The sequence below is a fragment of the Myodes glareolus genome, chromosome 17, assembly GCF_982192425.1.
Source record: "Myodes glareolus chromosome 17, mMyoGla1.1, whole genome shotgun sequence".
NCBI lineage: Eukaryota > Metazoa > Chordata > Mammalia > Rodentia > Cricetidae > Myodes > Myodes glareolus.
The window spans coordinates 37,110,797-37,130,869 of NC_142042.1; positions in this window are offsets into that span (position 1 = coordinate 37,110,797).

The window sequence follows — 20,073 nt, forward strand, 5'->3', positions numbered from 1 at the left end:
CATATGAACACCTGATATTTGACAAGGGAGCTAAAGGCATACAATGGAAGAAGGAAAGCATCTTTAACAAATGGTGCTGGCATAACTGGATGTCAACCTGTAGAAGAATGAAAATAGATCCATATCTATCACCATGCACAAAACTCAAGTCCAAATGGATTAAAGACCTCAACATTAATCTGACCACTTTGAACCTGATAGAAGAGAAAGTGGGAAGTAGTCTCATGCTCACACTTTGTAACTGAGACAACTCCCAATCTCTCCTGGATTTCCTTTAGTAAGACATAAACTTGCATGTCTTTTGCTCACTTACCTGCTCCCCACATTTGGTAGAGCACTGGTTAGCATCACCTTTACTTGCAGCATTGCCTTCTTTTATACTATCCTTTTGATAATCTCCTCATTAGCATATACATTGTTAGCAGAGTATATTTATATTTCCAAATGTATGAATATTTGGATTTTGTGTTATTGATTCATTATAGAGTCTCTGTGTGTAGATACTGTTGTTGTATATTTTAAGGCTTTGTAATCACATTGTCAAAAGAATAATTATATAATTATCTAGACAAATTCAATAATTAATTATGAGACATAAAGCAGATGGAACTAAAAACTATATCACATGAGACCTGGATTTTAGTAATCACAGTGATGATAATGGGGAAGGTGAAAATGAATATTTATTAACTTGGAAAAAAGGAAAGGGGGATACAAATCTAATCTTTATTCCCCAAATGGCAGTTGGTAGAGAATGCTTTAGAAATAATGATGAATTAGGACTAAAATACAAAGATCCTTAAATATACGTAAGGTTAACATGTACTTATCAGATATGACTGCAAATTACTTCACTGGGTTTTAAATACAGAGTAGAGTTTACACTGCAGATATCCTTTATCCATAGTGTGGTGCTGGAACTTCTCTTCTGAGTGTTTTGGAGTCCTGTTCCTTTGAATGCCTGGAATGGCATTTAAATATAATGTAGCCTCATTCTTCTTTAGCGTGGTTACACTCTAGTGTTACACAACCATTTCTCCAATGCTCAGTAAGGTTTTGGGATGTTTTTTAAATCTGTCTCCAAAACTTAAAAACTTTCAAAAACTCCTCAGTAGCAAAACAGCTTTATTTTTTGAGAGTGGATTTGTTTGAGGTAATGATCAGCAGCTGATTCCTGCCTATCTAATCCTGCCCTTTGTGATAGCACAAGGGGATCAAATAACAGCTATCAATTAACAAGCAGATAAGGGGAGCTTTAAGGTCTGATTTTATTTTGTGGCAACTGAGCATGATGAGGTAGATGAACTGGACATTTAAACAATATTGGACTATGCATCTGATTAAGCCAAACAATATTAGAGAAAAATAGCTAAATATCCCTTTTCAATCAACTTTGTGATTTTTCTAGACACTTTCGATACATCAGGGAATTGAGTAAAATGATCAATTATTATCACTCTAATTTTAACATAAGAACCTGCGGTGTAAAATTCCTATTGTCAGGCATCTGTCAAATGATAACCAAAAGTTTTTGGTTTATAAGAAAACATTTGGATGATTTACACACTGCTACGAGTCCTTTTGCTTGACTTTATACATAAACTCGAATGTTCTAGGAAACTCATTTTTCTCCATCTGGTTAGCCACTGGGTTGTCACTTTAGATACACATGTAGAGATAAAGACAAAACAAAAAAGACAGCTAAAAATCATCTAGACTGCCCAGATTTACAAACAAGGCTTTATGTACACAAAGGTCTCCAGATGATATTATATATAAAAATGTCTTGCTAAACAAAATAATAGTCAGCTCAGAAGATTCAGTAATCCATAATAGATCTAGGCTGACTTGAGACTATCTGGCTATAATCATTAACATAATCTTCCCACATCCTGAGACTGATTGTCATCATCAAACCCGGATAGAAGTAGGGTTACCATTTGTCTACAGATTGGAAAATGGATTGCACCAAGTCATGACCATATCATGAGCCAGTACATAATCATGCAGGAACCACAAGAAAAATGACCACTGGTCATTTAAAAGAGGAAGGAGGCCTGATGTAAGCAGACTGGACATTTCAGCATAGCAGTTCTGTGGAGCAAAGGCAGGGCATTCTGCTCTGTTACTGGAAGTTCTGGAAGCAGCCTAAATAAGCTCTTGGTTTTCTGGCTGAATTCTTTGCAATATTTTAGAAATGGATATTAGAGGCTTGGATTCAGGATGAAAGTCACCTCAGCAGTCAAAAGGGCTTGATTATTTACTTCTCCTGTAATTGAGACATTCAGCTGCAAACCTTGAACTTCACTGTGATGTTTTGTGTAACAGGTCTTTTCTGGAGGCTTGTGAGATAGTTCAGTTGGTTGAATGCTTGCCTACCATAATGAAGTTCTAGATATGATAGCCACATTTTCTAAGTGTGATGGTGATTGAACTTTTTGAGCTTTGGAGATCCAGGCAGAAGGATCACTGAAGATTCAAAGCTAGCTTGGACTAGATGGCTAGCTCTTGGCCAACCTGGACCACAAAGTGAGACCCTCCCTTTGTGTCTTTTCGTTAAATTTTCAAGGGAGGGAGCCAAGTAGGAACACTAATTTCCCCACTGTGATCCACAAACTTTTCTTAAGAGTGTTCCACAAAGAGCACGTCTTTTATTTTATGCTATTAAAACCACCACCACCAACTGTGGTTCAGAGTTAAGTTACGTAGATTCACATGGTCTTTGCTTCAGAGATATTCATTTATAAGCATGAGCTTGGGCTTCCTGTCATTCTTATTTAATTTTCAGTGCTTTATTGCAAAAGGTATTTGGCATTTCAAAATTTAAAGGAATCACAGTGACTGTCCTATTGGCATCTATCCCCTTCTGTTTGATGAGTGTCACTGAGACTTGCTCCTCATAGACCTGCTTATTTAAAATATCTAGCTAGTATTCTGTAAATTGACTGTATTTTTGACGTATTTTCCAGTAAGTTTCTTATGACAATCCTACAAAATGCTTCAGTTTGCATATGATAACCAGAATTCAGTATTTAAATTTTCCTTTGCATAATATCTGTGTGAACTGATGTATGTGATAATGTATTGCTAATAAAGTCACAGAGCTTTGATAACTTCTTTAGTGCACATAAGTTAAGTCTTTCTCCATAACTTTCCCATGACCCTAGAGTGTTCCCTAATACTTTCTCCCAGCCTGACAGTGCTCTCAAGTGTTTTCCCTACTCTTAGAAACACTTCTGATACCACACACAGACTTCCATGTAAAGGAAATCATGTGGTCTGTTATTTTTATGCAGTTCCTTTTATTTGCCATGTAGCAATGTAGAAGTCCACGTTATTAGTTGTATGCATAGCCATTTTACTTTTAAATTGCTGAATATCTGAGATGTATTCTGTTCCATTCTACAAATATATTGGTTTATTTATTTTGACATTCACCTGAGAATAGAAACCTGTGATATTTCCAGATTGTTCTATTGGGAATACAGCTGCTATAAAAAATTTCCTATGTTTTGTGTAAATAGCTAGAAGTAGAGTTGATAGATTATTGCATTGTTGCATGTTATACTTTCTAACAGCCACACCATTTTATACCTTTCTCCATTTCTCTACAAGTGTATAAGCTTTATTCATTCCAGTATAATGCTAACCCTTTTGGTTGAGTCTGTAGTGGTTTCTCATGATTGCTTTAATTTGTGTTTCTTTTGTTGTGTTGGGTATGCTTTAGTGCATTAACTGCCTGTTCATGTACAGTTAATTCCTAGTACAAACATTGAACATGTGAGTAATGGATCAATGCTGCTCAGAAAAGAGTATGGCTTCTGTGAGCCTCTGTTTATAGCACTTTCTAAAGTCAATAAATACATAACCAATTTTCCAATCAATTGATGGTTCTTTAATATTGAACTTATCAACAACAGCATTATAACTCATGTCTGAAAAAGGTTAATTGAATTCACGTATTTCTTTCACTAGGTACCATGATCTCTCTCTCTCTCTCTCTTTACCTCATTCACACACACAAACACACACATAATTAAAAATAGTCTGATTTCTCTAGTTGTAGATTATAACGGTCTATGAATATTTCTTTAGTCTTGATGATTTTTCCAGATTATTGGTATGTTTATTAAATATTTGTTTGGTTTGATTTGCCAAGAGAATGGTGCTGCAATCCTCAATTATGATAGTGACCTTGCCTGTTTTCCTTATAAAATCTCCTCATTTTTTGCTGTGATCATAAGATTGTCTTCTTGATGAATTAGCCCATTAATTATTTTTGAATGATTACTGTCTTCTTTATCTTTATCTCTTTTATCTACTATTATCTAGCTACTCTGCTGGTTTTTGATTTCTGTGAGTTGTTTGCCATTTTCTAACTATTGCCTTTCTACTTACCTGTATCTTTACAATTTAAGTACACCTCCATTAGACAGCAGTTAGTTAGGTTTTCTATTTTTATTCAATTAAAAATGTTGGCATTTAAATTTCAATTAATTTTAATATTAAATTTAAATTTTAATTAATATTGCTTGTAATTACTTAGATTAATCTATTTGTGTCTATCATTTAATTTTTTAGTTCTTTATGGTTTGTATTATTCTATTCATTCATTCTGCTTTATTTTGTATTATTTGACTTTTAATAAAATTTGACTTTAATATTTTTATATTTTGCACTCTCAATGTTAATATGGTCTTTGTATGTTTATAGTAATTGTTTATCCTACATATTAATTTATCATCCATATTCTTTATACTCTGTTTATTATTTATAGTGTATTTGCATAAATTATTAGCCATGGTGCAACTCAATGGGATGTTTGTTATAACTGACCACATAAACTTTATAGAACTGGAGGAAAACAGTGTACTTACAGAGACAGTTAAGCATTTTAATGCTGTGTTATTTCCTCCTGGAGATGAGCTTTTAATCTTGTGTTATTTCCTTTCAGTCTAAACAAATTTGTTTAGCATTTCTTTTCATTCATTCATGCTGGAATCAGATTCTTGCAGTTTCCCGAAATAGGAAATTTCTTTTGCTACATTCATTATTGAAGAATATTTCTTGTGTATGGGATGGAGCTGACGTTTTTATTTCAGCACTCCGAATGTGTTGCATGGCCATCTTCCGTCTTCCATAGTTCAGAACAAGAGGAAGTGGAAATTTGAATCATTGCTCATTCTGTGTAAAATGTCATTTTACTTTTACTGCTTTCAAGAATTTTTTCTTTCTCTTTGATTTTCAGTAACTTCAATGTGTTGTGCCTAGCTGTGGATTTATCCATATTTATCCTCTCTGATGTTTGCTGAGCTACTCAGATCTGTAAATTTATGTCTTTCAGGAATATGTTTCCATCCCATCTGTCTCTCTTCTTTTGATACTTCAATTACACATAAATTAGAAGTTCCAAGAGCATCCTATTGGGCTTGAAGGTTCTGCTCAGCTTTTCCTCTATTCTTCACATTGGGTAGTAGCTATTGATATGCCCTTGAGTTTTTCAGTAGTTCCTCTGCTGATGACCTTCTTCTGTTTAGCCCAACCACCGAATTTAAAAATTTCACATTTTATAATGTGTAGCTTTAGAAGTTCTATTTGGCCACTTTTATAGTTCCTATGTTTTGACTGGTAAAGCCTATTTTCAAATTGTTGCAATCATTTTTTCATTTACTTAAATGACCCTAGTTACAACAGCTCCGTTATAATCCTCACTTGTTAATTCTAGCATCTGAGTCATATGGGGGTTACTATTGATTGATTGTCCTTTGTCTGATGAATGAGGCACATTTCCCTGGTTCATAAAGTAAGTGGTTTTGGATATCATCCTGAATTTTGTAATTTTTGTCCTATAAAGACCCAATATTTTACTATTTTTTAAAGAGTGTTGATGCATGTGCTTTAGTAAGAAATTAACATTGCAGACTCAGTGTAATATTTTGCTTTAGAATATTTAGCTCAGCACTCCATTTTTATTATTATCTTGAGTGGGCTGCCTTTACAATCTCCCAAAAATGCCACCTAGTAATTGATAAATGAATGTGACAATCACACACATCACATACCACATACATACATATCACGATACCACATCATATACATTACATGCACATCGCATGCACACACATTCCACACACAGATCACATCACATACAAAGAGCTTAATAATACTGAGAACTGAATGTTTATCCTTTATAAAAGATACTTTGGCTTTTTTTTTGCCACAGTAAGACGTTTAGATAATTAGTACTGATTGCCTGCAAGCAATTTTAACAGACCAATATATAGAGTATTTGTTTTAAATAAAACATGACTAATTTTGTGTGTATATCTGTGTATATGTGTATGTATATGTATTTATATATGCATTTCAAAGAGTTAATTAGGTTTGAGAAGTTTCCTAGTGAATATTATACATTATAATTAAATATTAAATATCTGAGTTAAAGCAATACTATATATTGTACATACAGCATCTAATTTTATTCTTGAGACTTATTTTTTTCTGCCATTAAATATTCAAAGTCCGGTTTTTCATTATTACTGATACTAGAGAGCCTGGTCTACCTAGGAGCTCTACCCATCTGTTCCTTACATACATTATTGAACGAGAAGCAACTGGAAGGTAGGTGAACCCTTGCCAGCTGCAAGCTAAATTCTCGGGAGCTTTGGTGTGTTCTACAAATTTCCTAGGGTTCATTGCCAGTTTTCGACTGTAGGGAATTTTAGGCTTGGGATACTGGTGTTAAAAAGTTGCATCGAAATTCTCTACCCTTTCATTAGCCTCAGTTTGTAATCTTTGGATAGAATTTCCTGAATCCCTGGGTTTTTTAAGTCCCATGGATTTCTGTTTTTATTCAGCCTTTCTGTTCTACTTGGTTTTTCAAGAAACAAATAAGCCACTTTACCTGTGATCGGGACAATGGGGTCCCGAGGAGCACCCTTCACATGCATTTGTGGAGCCCACAGGAATTAGTTCGACTGTTTACAGATTATAACAGTCGGTAGTTGAATGTTTTCTTTTCATTCCCAGTTGGTGCAATATGTTCACAGCTGATGCTAATGGCTGGCCCATTTGACTTCACATATGGTCCACTATTTGGGGCCCTCCAAGGCTTTCTTTTGTGGTTAGTCTTCTCCAACACTATCATGCATTTTAGTTTTGCCTTTGTCTGCTGGTCAAATGAAGAAAGAAAAAAAAAATTCCTCTGAACCTTGGCAGCTGCAGAGAAAATCAGCAACTCAGTTGATAAAGATTCAAAGAACTGGGTCAAAATGTCCCAGGAAGAAGATTTTTGTTAAACATAGCAAACAAACAAAATGCTCCTCTGCATTGCGCGAGGCTGAGAGCACACAAAGTGTTCTCTGCTGTTCTTCTGTCACTTCGGAGCTTGGCTTAAGCAGGCCCTAAGTGTTTTCAGCACGGCTGAGTGTCAGAGAGACCATGTTGTCCTAGGAGTCCATTTACATTGAAAAGCATCGTGCCGCAAGTACTTCAGAAAACATTTCCTTTTGGGCAGTTTTTTTACAAGTTAATTTATTTGCTGCTAAAATTTGCCAAGAAAGACGGCATTGAAAGTGAGCTGGGGTCTCTTTACTAAGACTTATTCCACAGAGCATTTTAGACAGGAAGAAGAAGCATTGTAAAAGTAACAATATTAAAAACCCAAATGTGGCACCCTCCAGCAGTCATATAATGGAAGCATGGTCAGTGTTTGTTCTGACTGTAGACTATAACTGATGAAGCCACAATCTCATAACAAGATTATTTTCAAGACTATTGTATTACCCTGGGAAAGCTAAAATACTCATTTATTCCTAGGCGCAGATTGCAATAACTCTAATTCCCTGCAAAGTAGGCACTGTATGATAATTAAGTGGGCTGGGATGTTAATTGTCCTCCACTTCACCTCTAGATGTTCAACTGCTCATCTCTTCAACCAGCAAACAGTAATGTACTTATTTGTGCCTTACTGTTGAGATAATTTTGTGAGCCGAGTAATTTATTTATTATAAGGAGGAAAAAAGTATACAGAAAAATATTTGAATTATGCTAGGTCTGTCTACTAACATCAGTTGAAGATGGTGGTGTATACTGATGGAGCTTTCCAAAAAAGATACTCTCGATGTGCCTGGGAATAACTGAAATGCTGATTATAGCTGATAAATTGAAGATGTGAATTTTCAAGCATTGTTGAATAAATATGGCTTCGTTAGTTTCCTGGGCTATTTTCTTTTTTAACATTTGTTCCTTTATTTATTGTGTATGTAGCATTGGGGAGGGTTGCATGGCATTAGCATGCTTGTGAAGGGAGTCAGTTCTCTTCTTCCACCAGGTTGCTCCTTCAGGAAGTCAGGCTGAGTGGCAGGCACCTTGACTTGCTGGGTCATCTTGCCAGCCTGTATGCTATTTTGTATTTGCATCAACTTGTTTCTCAAACCACAGAGAGATCGGACTCTTAGATCTAAGGATGCTATTAAGGTGATCCATATTGCTTGTTGTCAATGGTGGAGAAGATCTGCCTTGTGCTTGTTCTGTGGCTTAGCCAGACACGTTTCCTATTGCTGCTCTTTCCTCAGCATTTCCTCGTAGAGTGTGAGCATCATGAAGGAGCTATATATGGAGATGATGGAGTCTTTAGTGATTAATTAGAAATCATGTATAAGCACCTGTCATTAAGCATAAGGCATTAGGTTGTTTATTTTTGAGGACAGGCTGTGCTCTTCCATAAGCTATTCCATATTGTATAAGCAGTGGGTGTTTATAAGTCCTGACCAAAGAACTTTCACTTCATAGAGAGCTGTAGTAGACTCCATTTTGAGGATAGAGGATGATTCTGCAATTTAATCCTAGGAATAGAAAGAAGGTTAACATGTGAATTCAGGAGGTGAACTGAGACTGTAGGAACACATTGAAATCATATCAGTAGAACTAGGAACGATAATTTACTGGATACAAAAGACAAAGGAGAGAGTGTAATTATTTCATCTGAACCCCATAAAGAGGTGAACACCTAGCATTGTGATTATAGTGGTCCCCAACAACCTGTCATTTGACCACTGAGGATGCATATCTAGGGCCAACAGTGAACTGAAAAGAAAGTGAACTGAACTTGGCAGAGTCTGAGTATAGGACATCTCAAAGCCTGCCCCTGCAGTGACATACTTCTTCCAACAAGGCCACACCTACTAATAGTGCTACTCCGTATGAGCTTATGGGAGCCAGTTACATTCAAACTGCCACACATTGTATGTCTAGGGTTCAGATATGAACTAATTTTATAAAGTTTTGAAAGAACATTATCTAAAGCTTGAAAGTAAGGCAGCAAATGACTACATGTACTTTAAAACCATAGTGGGTCTTTATCAAGTAAGAACAAATATTTTTGTTTTCTAAGGAGTATTCTTCCAACTGGTTGACCACGTACTATTGACTAGAAAATTACTGCAAAACTACATATTAGTTTGGATATTATTATATGGTAAAAATGAAAGTAATTTCTATGTAGCAGAGTTGATACACAAGACCCCATGGACAATATTTCGTTGTGTGAACATTTAGATTCACACAATTTAGTAAATCTATTTTACTCTATATGATTTATTTCATTAGTGATGAAAATCTTGAAACAAGCTTAAAAATTTTGTAGGCAAAATGTATTTCTGAATGTTCTAAATTTCTAAGTCAATAAAACTAAACTGTGTCTCTTCACTGGTTTTCCTAGGTCGATAGGATATTAAGAAATCATACAGAAACAGGGCAGCAGTGGCACATACCTTCAATCTCAGCGCTCGGGAAGCAGAGTCAGGTAGATCTGTGTGATTCTAAGGCCAGCTTAATTTACAAAGTGACTCCCAGAACAGACAGAACTGTTCTACAGAAAAATCCTGTCTCAAAAAAAAGCAAACAATATCAATAAAAAGAAACCTGTAATTGTCACTTACCTTGTTTCTGAGACCAAATGCCTAAAGAAAACTGCTTAAGAAGGAAGCGTTCCCTGCGGCCCACAGTTCTAGGCTGCAGTCTATCACGCATAGAAGTCATAGAAGTCACAGTGGCCAGGGCTTGAGGCTGCTGGGCACATTGTCCTTCCATAAGGAAGCATAGGAATATGTATACTGATTTCAACTTGCTGTCTTCTTTTTGTCCAGACTAGGTTTCTAGTCTTTGGAATGGTCCTTTCCACAGTTAACATGGGTCTTCCCACTTCTGTTAGCATAAGCTAAACACTCTCTCACACTTCTTCCCGTGGTGAGTTTGGATCCTGTCAAGTTGCCAGCGTGAACCACCACAGAATCCAGATATCTTCATATCTGCTGTTTCCTTATTTATCTTCTTGTTTAAATGCATCTCTTTTACACGGAGTAAAATCTCAGAATCAGTGAAAATACTGTATCTTTATTCCTAGCCTGTATGTACCTCTGGGCTTATTTTGTTGTTGTTAGCATTTGTTCACCACATAAATTGCCTATTTGTCTTCAGTAAGTATCACGTTGGGTATTGGTTCCACAGTAAGAACTCAATCATCCATCCACTGAATAAATAAACACATAAATGAACAACAAAAACTCAGCCCTATGTCTAATTGATCAACATATTATTTTACAGCAAGTTGGTCTTATGCTCAGGGAAGAATTTGCGAACCGAAAATTAACAACTTTCATAGTGGGATCACTGAAGTATACTCCAGAACACCCTTAACAGTATAGGTCCCTGATAGGATTTATTTCATGACCAGTTTAAATAGTTGTCTAAATTACAAAAATACACAATGCCCGTATTTGGAAACCCAAATACATCTATAATGATTCACATCTTCAAACTTTATATAAATCTCTATGGTACCACCTCCACATTTGCTGAAATAACATTCTAATCCCCTGATCCATTAGACATGTTCTTAGACTTGTCAACTTTCAGTCTTATGGTTTTATTATATTACTCAGCACAAAAACAAGATCTGTCTCTCTCTCTCCTTGGTGTTCTTGCTTATAGGCACATTACAGTTCTCAAAAAGAATAAACTTGTCAATCGAGATGTTGATAAGTGCCCACTAGGATCCAAGTCTTGTGTTATATATCAGGGAAACAAAAGACGAATAAAATTCAGTCAGGTTTCACCTCGGAGTGTTTGTAGCTGCTTTCACTCAGAGTCTGGAACACTATGTGTTTTCCTGACTTGCCGCTATCTATAGTTCTCTTTCCAAATGTCCATTTTAGAGCGGTCTTTACAGATCTTTTTCGTCACATTAAGACTCTCACTACTTTCTGTCTTTTATCTTGTTTAGAATACTTTTTGTTAAATTTATCTTTTTACAATGAATATCCATCTCCTTCAGTAACCAATAAAACCCACAAAGAGATGGGGCCATATGGTTTATTATTTATTATTTTATCTCTAACACCTGGGAAAATTACTGACTCATAATAAGTGCAATTGATTCATATGATTTGATATAATTGTATAACTAAATCAGTGAACACTGAGCCATCGTTCCTAGAGAGAAAACAGAATTAGCCTCTCATAAGCCTTTAATCACAACATCTTCACCAGTCAATGTACCACATTTCTTAATAGATGCATCTGTTTAAAGACACCTTGTTCAATATGGTTTTTTATAAATAATTATACTTAGTTTTTTATTATATGACAAGTTCATGTATGTATATAATGATATCTGATTATACCCACCCCTTAATGCTCCCTCCAATTCTGCCAGGATTTCCCCTGATATGTCTACTTCTCTACTTTCCACTTTCATGTCTTTCCTTCTTTCTCCACCTCCTCCTCCTCCTTATTTTGCTTTTCCTCCTTATTCTTCTTCTCTTTATTCTGCTGCTCCTCCTCCTCCTCTTTCTTCTCCTCCTTATTTTGCTCCTCCTTCTCCTTCTCTTTATTCTGCTCCTCCTTATTATTATGTTCCTCTTTTTCCTTCTCCTCCTCCTTTTCTACTGCCTCTCCTGATAACAGACTAAATCCATTTAGAACTACACATGCACCATATGGGGCCATTCACACATTCCTAAACTGATTTTTGTCCTCCAAAGCTATCAATGACCAACTGCTCCTCAGTTAGGGGTAGTGTTTCATGAGTCCCTCCCGCATCGATGCCAGAATATTGGTTGACTTGATCTTATGAACATAATCCCAGCTGCTGCCACTCTATGACACAATAACCCTGCAAGGTCCAGAAAATAACATTTCTCAGCACTCCTTCTCATCTTTCAGATCTCCTCTTTCACATCATTACCTGAGTCATGATGGCGGGAGAAGAGGAACCGTTATGATTATTTATTCTCAATACTTTGACTGGTTATGAATATCTGAGTTAACTACTGCACTTTGCCAAAAGAAGCTTATCTGACCAAGACAGACAGTAGTTCAGGCCTATGTTTATAAGTGTAAATATTTAGGAGGCAGTTTGACAATATGATCACTTACCAAAATAACAATAGTAAATTCTACTCTAGGGCCTTTAACCTTCTCAGCCATGGACTTTTGGCCAGATTTATAACACTAGACCTGAATTCCCTCCTATAGAGTAGATGTCAAATCTAATCAGAAATTATACATGAAGTATTATTTTAATTGAACACAAGTGAGTAAGAGATCAACATTTTTCTTACTATGAATAATGCAACTATATATTTATCTGATTTCTAGTCTTTAAAACAATGTTTTCCCACTGTTAGGTTCTTCAATTGATTATGATCTCACAAACACATTAAGACCAGCTGCTTTTCATCATGCATGAGAATGATGCTCTAGAAACTTCTTTAATGGTTGCAGAAATTCAAATTTCCTCTGCCATTTTCTGGGTCTAATATGTTATTGAATAACATGCTGTGGTCAGGAGCACTATAAGTCATTCTTGAATGGAGCTGATATGCATATTTTCTCTATAAGGCACATTATAGAGTCCTTTCATTTGCTATTGAGAGGCAGAATTTTAGATTAGATTGGAAAATCATTCTAAACAATGAAATCACTACTATTGCTCTGCTAAATTGACATAGTACTAAATAACTCCTAATAATTTATCTTTATGCCCACAGATCAATGCATAGCTCAGTCCTCACTTGAAAAGTTTCTCTTTGTAGTAGTTGGTAATGAACACAAAGATTCATCACTGGCCAAGGTTCAGAGAGTAAGAATGACTGAAGAATGGTGAACCCCAAGTGGACCATCCCTACAGTACCCCTTTCACGAAGGCCCAGGGATCATTGCAGAGAAGGGGGTGGAAAGAGTGTAAGACCCAGAGGCCGCTGATGACTACAAGGTAAGAGTGTCTTCTGGTCATAGTAGGACAGCTGCACATATGAACTCATAAGGATCCCAACAGCATATGCAAGACCTGTACAAAACCAAGCCAGGCCAGACCCCAGCATGGAGAGCTGTACACAGAGTCCTACCCATAGTCATGGAGTTATTGACAGTTATTAGCTGCAGAGAGAGGAGAGTAGGGAGAAAGAGAAATTTCTAAGAGTTTTCCTGGCTAGGTAAACATCCTCCAGTGGAATGCCACACATCAAAGAATGTTCGAGAATCACAAATTGGTGCCTTAAAAATAAAAAGGACAAGAAGTTGGGTGAATGGAGGAGAGGGTGGGTCTAAGAAGAGGTAAGGGAGGGGTGAATATGATCCACACATGTATGAAACTCTCACGAGGCAATTTTTTTTTGGTTTTTGCAGAAGTAATATTTTTAAACAATTCAATGTTATAAAATTAAGTCTGGAATAATGCAGAGCCTAGCTTGAAGTTTGACTGTAGATGGGAATTTGTGTGACATTAATTTAGCTCTTTTGCCTTTCTGTGCAATTCCACAAATAGCTATAAAGGGTGGTGAACATTTATTTTGAGATTATAGACAAATATTAATAAGTGAGTGAACTTGCAATACGGAATTCAAGAATAATGGAGATTGACTGCAGTTAATCTCCATAAAATTGCAGAGAAGAGATCAGTGAAAGGTTAAAGTTTCCAGCAGTTGTAGTTACCCAACAATGAGGTAATAAAGTTTTAGAAGAATAAGAAGAATAAAAGCAAAAAAAAAAAAAAAAAGTCCTCTCGAAGGGCGTTGCTCTGATCTGAATGAGTGAAAATGATTAAGCTCTCAGAGGAGAAGGCAACTTCGAAGCCTACTTCTGTGGTTTGGGGTGGATCTGATCTAAGAGCCTTCAAGATGACATCCAGGCTGCTGGTCTGGCTCACAAGGCTCTGTGACACTTTCCCAGCGTTCTGACTTTGGACTGTAGACTTAATCATTACGTCGTAGTTACCTCATCTGTGAAGTGACTAAGCCCCTAGTAGCTTGCTGGTTGTATTAGAAGACCAAATATAACAGTGTACACCACAGTCTGAAACTTTCTGTGCCACAGAGTTAACCTCAGGAAAAGTCACTGTTGGTCCTTCTCTTTCCCTTTCTCACAAACAACCAAGGTGTCCATTAAAAAAAATAATTAAATTCTCTTCTTGATTTTGCTTTCACTTCTTTTAGTATTAGAGATTAATAAATCAGTTTATGACAATTTCTTAAATATTTCATTCTTTCATAGACTGTATCCTTATTATCCTCTAAAACACACTCTTTGTATGAGAAGTAGCAATACATATTTTAGATTAATACATTAATGCCCTTTCATTCCCAAAGTTATTAGATACCTGTGAAGCTGCTGTTTTGGCTGACCTTTTCTTCTTTCTTGAAACTGGTTTCTTGATTTGTAGATTGCTTCATTTATCGTATTTTCCTCACTTTTCTGTCAATCGAATTACATAATCAAACACTATTTCATTACTTTCTCATACTTTCTTCTGAAATGAGAAAACATCCTTCTTCTCCATGCTGAGATTGGGCGGGGCTTGTCCTTGTTCCAATGCACAGTGCAGTGTGGTTCAGTGATGATGTGTCAGTCACAGGCCAAGGTCTCATTGGGTTTCTGTCATCTGTTCATATTTGGTCCCAGAAACAAAGGCAGGGGGAGTCAGTCTGAGACCATCAATGCACCTGACGTCCAACTGGTGCTAACTGACTGCGGCTCTACCGCCAACTCTAATGAGCTAACTTCAGTTGTGGCTGCTTTCTCCTAGAGCTTAGATTTATTTCTTAGACCCTCTTTTGGGTCTAAGACAACAGCAGTTCTTTTAACATCCTGAATGTTATGCTTTAAAGAGTGCTATTTTATGCTGAGCATAGCTTTATGTGTTTTAATTTTAAAGAATTAGACAATATGCTCCCACTCGATCTGTTAGATTCACCAGTGAAGCCTTACCCACTAAAATGGTTCAGGTCTTAGTATAGTATTACAGTTATGCCAGTGAGTTTTGACCTGTGTATACATATTTGGTTATCTACTTGTTTTTTGAGATAGAGTTGTATATAGCTCATTGACCTCAAGCTTGCTATGTTGCTAAAGATATTGTGGGATTCTAAAACTTCTGCCCTCACCTCCCAAGTCCTGGGATCACAGACATGTACTACCCTGCCCAATATTATGGGCGCTGGGTATTGTGTCCAGGGCTTCCTATATGATAGACAAACATTCAACCAACTGAGTGATGCCCCCTTCTTACTCTTGTTTCGGCTTAACTCCAACCAGAAGGATTGATCAGAGGTGTTAACAAAGAATGCTATTGAAATCTTGTAATTAAATAGGAAAAAATACCTAGGAGGTAAATGTTCTATATTTTATTGAATTCTTAGTAATCTTGACCATTTTAAGTTTTTGGGTGATTTTTTTTTTTAATGAAGCACTGAGAAGGGAAATTTCAACATGGCCTCTGTATCTGGGAGGATGGAATAAGGAAGGGTGGGGCCAATCCTCTGACACCAGTTACTTGCTTCACTGCAACATTTGAAAGATACAAAACCCTGGGGTTTTCTTTGATGTGCTTTGTTTCTAGGACAGCAAATGACAGGCAGAATTTAGAACAAGTGACTCTAACGACAACTGTCATGCCATGATGACTTCAGGTAATCATTGGAAAGATAGCTTTGAGAAGCAGTCTAATCATTTCATGGGCAGGAGTCCTGGGCAGGAATAGAGAACTTTCCCTTAATTGACATCATTGCATTACCAGCCACCCTAAGGCCACAGGTAAGCGAGCCTTCAATTGTCATGCACTTCCATTTATTTTATTTGCCTTTGTTAATTTCTCTGGTTCATAATTCACCCAGTGGCAGTAAAAAGGATAATTTTTTATTTTCTGTTTTGTTCTGCTTAAATGACAGAACCCAGATAATGAAGACAATGGTAATTTCGCTGGAATCTTATTTAGACTAACAGATTCCTCTTCAGGCTGAGGGGAAATAAATGATTTTTTTCTGTATGATCCTTTGACTTATAAAGTGATATTTGTTTCTAAATGTCTATAAGGTGTTAACTATGGGTATCATGCTGATTCTTTAGGTCTGAATTTAAGGTGTGCTCCCTTAAAGTATGTACACCTATTGATTTATTGTTTTTAAAATATGTAATGTGTCCCCATTGATACTTCCATCTTATCTGACTTCATCTTTGCCAGCCTTCCAATTACTGAATAGGAATTTTTAATTTAATTCTAGCTGGTTTCCAGGATAACTTGGGGTTTATCTCTTTGCGGGTTTTCTTTCGTTGTAAATCAGACTTCTAGAATTGTTCCCAGTTTGTCCTATTCTGCCTAATACCTCTTTTTTAAGACATTTTGTTAAGATTCTTCCATCTTGCTTACTGAAATTCAGACATTCCTGAGAAGCCATCAAAGCCCCCAGTTCTTCCTCTTGCACCTCCTTATGACATCTGGTTGATTTCTTAGCTGTCCCTTCTTTCTGTCACAGGTATAGTCGTTTCTCAGGTGTTGAATTCATTGTGATAGCTAACCTTCTCTGTCTCTTCCAAATGTTTATGAAACATTTTATCTTCCAATAACTGAGGCTAAATTATTCACAGGATTAGGGTTCTTTGTGATTTATGTCTTTTGAATTTTCCTATATAGGCAAAGCCTCATTCTGTGTGTTTTTTTATAAGAAGGAGGACTATTCAGACATATTTTGATGAAACATCCTTATATTTCTTGTGCTTACAGTGGCATAATATTAAGATTAATTAGTAGATAATCTTAAATTTTGCATTCTATATGGTTAAAAATGCATCTCCATTAGAGAAATAGCAAAATAAATCTTGAAATAATTAAGATATAATGTAGTGAATTTGGTATTAGCTTTGTTTAAAACTAGAAATTATTTTTACTGAAAGAGAAATTACCTTCACAGAAAATGAACTATAAGGACATTTAAGCTTGTTTTATTTTTTTAAGTGTCTCTGTGCTGGGTAATGTTCTTAATGTGGTTAGTTAGAAACACAACTAAGTAATATATTACTCAATCGATAATATAAAAATGATCATGACTGGGGAAAATGCTAAAGACTGATGGTGATTATTCGACAGTAATGTGGTTTCCTAGTAGTCTTAGCTTGGTGTGAATTACAGACTTTCCTTAGCTCAGATGAAGGATAGGATGCAATTCCAAAGGAGGGAGACATTTCTTTCCCTTGGACCTGATGAAAGAGTCTCTAAAGCAGTATCTCCTGGTCCCCATCAGAGGATGAGCACCTGATGTCTCCATAGAGGTGGTCTGGAAAGCAATAGTGTTTCGGAGACAGCTGGGTCAGACTCAATGACACCCTGATATAGACTCAGAGCAGCTCTTAAACATCTTCCTCTGCACGTGAGTATTTATTGTGTGGCAAAAGAGATGCCCTGTTGTGCAGAGTGTTTTGGTCTTGCTTCGAATCATAGGGGTTCGTCTTCTTACAAACTAGTCCTTCACGTAAACCCTGAATGTCCTTTAAGTTGGAGTTTGTACTTGGTCGGTACTCTGTGTGCATTTGCTTTTCACAAAGTGGAGGAGGCTCAAATGGAAACCTTTGTCTTCCTTTTCAAGGGCTCACCCTTAAAAATAGAAATAAATTCATTGGGCTAAAATTTAGACAGCTGTTTCTTCTTGTTTTAATTTAGCTGGCAAGATAGATTTTGAAGTTCTTTTCTTTTTAATCTCTTACTCAGAATCTGTCTTAGAAGCCACAAACACAGACATATGTCAGAGCTTCCACAGGATGCATTTTACTAGCTAAATTTTAATAAGAAGAAACTGTTTTTCTGTAATATAGTGTACCTAATTGTGTTTTCAGGCTGACTGACTGTAAATTTGAGGCAACGATATCTCTGAATTGTTCTCTCTTCTTTGTACTGCTTCAACAATCAGAAGACATAATCTACTTTAAGCAGTAGAATTAAATTTAGAATAATGCACTATTTTTTTAAAAAAAATCAAAATCTATCTAATTTTATTAACAACAGGCTTGAGGACACTTGATAGGAGGCTTTTTTCATATTATGAAGCAATTTCAATTTATACTAAATATGCTTATCATAAAGACCCAAGCTTCAATGATTATTTCAAATAGTTGGTGCAATCAATTGCTGTAAATAATGTTCATAAGCTTGGAACTCATTTAACGCTGTATATTGAGCCTGTCACTCATAGCCTTCAAGGTAGAAAACTTCTCACATGGAGTAGAATTCATTCATCTATTGATTGTATTCATTGAGTAAGAATTTCTCCCAATTCCAATAATGGTTTCTATTCACTTAGGATGTGATAGGTAGACTATGTTGCTACAGGGCCCTTAAGATTTACAAAACAGAGATGCTGGCTATCCAAGAATGTATTATTTGTCAGTAGCTTTCATTGAGTATGCAACTTCTTATTTTAAATGTAGAGCAGATTAACACTAGAGTGTAATCTAATGCTTTAACATTCTTGGGAACATGTGGTAACCTTTGAACAAAAGAACAAAGAAAGTTTCACAGATACCTTGACAAATAAAATAGCCTACAACATAAGGTGGAGGTACAAAAATAGAGTGCGGCAGTTTGAATGAGAAGGACCCTCAAAGTCCTGACCTCTGCTTAGGAGAAATCTTTGGGAAGGTATGAGGTTATCAGAGAAGGGATGTCTCTGTGGTAGGCTTGGAGGTTTCAAAAGCCTATTTTGATTTCCAGTGTCTCTCTCTGCCTCATGGTTGTGAATCAAGATGTAAGCTTTCTCCTACTGCTCCAGCATTGTGCCTGCTTACCTGTTATCACGCTCCTCACCATAATGGCCATGGTGGATTCATCCTCTGAAATTGTCAGCGTCATTAAACTTATTCTATAAAATGTCTTGGTCATCATGTCTTATCACAGTAATAAAGAAAGTAAGATAAAGAGTGATTTTGTTTTATTTTAAAAAGCTCTTCTGCTTATCCTTTCAAAAAGGTCCCACTGTATTTGTATTATGCAATCTCTTCTGTGCTGTTTTCTAGCATGACACAATATAATAGGACATAACATAACATCGGTTATTTCAAAAATCAATAGAGATTGTTTGCACAGAATTATGATAAGCCATATTTTTATCCTATCAATATTCATTGTTAATTAATACAAATTTATGACTATTAAAATTGTGTTCAATGGTTTATTTAACCAGTGAAAGAACTAAATAGCACTCCTGCGTACAGGTATAGAGCTTTGTGTGATGAATTTCATAGACTGTCATAGGGCAAGTTTATTTTAATATTAATGTGGTCATTATAACAATTGACTTTATTCTCACAAAGGATGCTTAATAAAGTTTTTTTCTACTTGCATCTCTTACATAGAGAGTAAATAGTCCTCAGATTATGATGGGTCTATGTTCTGATAAAGATAAACCCTTTATAGATTGAAAACATATTCATGCTTTTTTTTCTTCCTAGAGACATTTCCTAGACTGTTATATAAAGAGACTGTCCCAAAGTAGAAAACACAGATTTCTCTGAATTAAAGAGAAGATCAAACATGAAGAGAGAGAGTTAATGGAAAACGATACAGTCTTAAGATATATGTTGCTAGAATTCACTTATGAGTGAGTACATACCATATTCATCTTTTTGGGTCTGGGTTATCTCACTCAGTAAAGTATTTTCTATTTCCATCCATTTGCATGCAAGAGTCAAGATGTCACTGTTTTTTTTTACCACTGAGTAGAACTCTAAAGCGTATATGTGTCACAT